Genomic DNA, 960 nt, shown 5'->3' on the forward strand with positions numbered 1-960 from the left:
TATATCAGTCTGGGCTGGCGTCTGTGGTCTCTTAGGATCTGCAGCATATCTGTCCAGGCCCTTCTGGCTTTTAGAGCCTCCATTGAGAAGTCACATGTAATTCTAATAGGTCTGCCTTTATAAGTTACCTTTTCTTTTTCCCTTGGATCTTTTAATATTCTTTATTTGTTCTCTATGTTTGGTGTTTTGATTATTGTGTGGCAAGGGGACTTTCTTTTCTGGTCCAATCTCTTTGATGTTCATTTAACTTCTTATACCTCTATAGGAATGCCCTTCTTCAGGTTTGCAAATTTTTCTTCCATGATTTTGTTTAAAGTATTTTTGGGCCTTTCATCTGAGGTTCTTCTCCTTTTTCTTTTCCTATTATTCTTAGGTTTCTCTATTCATAGTACTTTTTGAATATTTTGTTCCAGGAATTTTTTAATATTTTTTTATCAATGTATTTGTTTTTTCTGTTGATGAATCTTGCCTCTGTTGCTTCTGTTTGAATTCATAAATTTTTATTTAAAAATATGAAATGCTTCACAAATTTGTGTGTCATCCTTGATTGGGGGTCACATTAATCTTTTCTGTATAATTCCAATTTTAGTATATATGCTGATGAAGTGAGCACTGAGATTTGCTTTCTCATCACCTACATAAATATAAACCTTTCCAAAGATTACACAGAGTCCTGAAAATGACAGAGTGTTCCATGCTTGTCTCATCTATTCACATCTTAAAAATTCAACTTGGTTTATTTTGTTCATTTTTCATAATTTAGTACCATTTAATTAATAATAACATGTTATTTCCTTTTATATTTCTTTCATACAAATCTGTTAAAGTAAAACAATAATTTCACAATTAATTTCATGCAACATAGAAAATTGTCAATAGTCACTTATACAAAAATATTGATTAGTTTCATTTTATAAATAGTGTCTGGAGTTTCTCTGGTGCAACATTGATTTATTTTGC

The 960-nt window shown here is 30.6% G+C and overlaps 1 non-coding gene across 1 annotated transcript; it reads right to left on the reverse strand.

Moving 5' to 3' along the window:
• Nucleotides 1–506: 506 nt before the first annotated feature.
• On the reverse strand, nt 507–613 carry LOC118573541. The gene has a single exon (XR_004943651.1). It is a non-coding gene; the product is annotated as a U6 spliceosomal RNA (small nuclear RNA).
• Between the last annotated feature and the right edge of the window lie 347 nt (nt 614–960).

This window comes from Onychomys torridus, chromosome 23, assembly GCF_903995425.1.
Source record: "Onychomys torridus chromosome 23, mOncTor1.1, whole genome shotgun sequence".
In the NCBI taxonomy this organism is placed as follows: domain Eukaryota; kingdom Metazoa; phylum Chordata; class Mammalia; order Rodentia; family Cricetidae; genus Onychomys; species Onychomys torridus.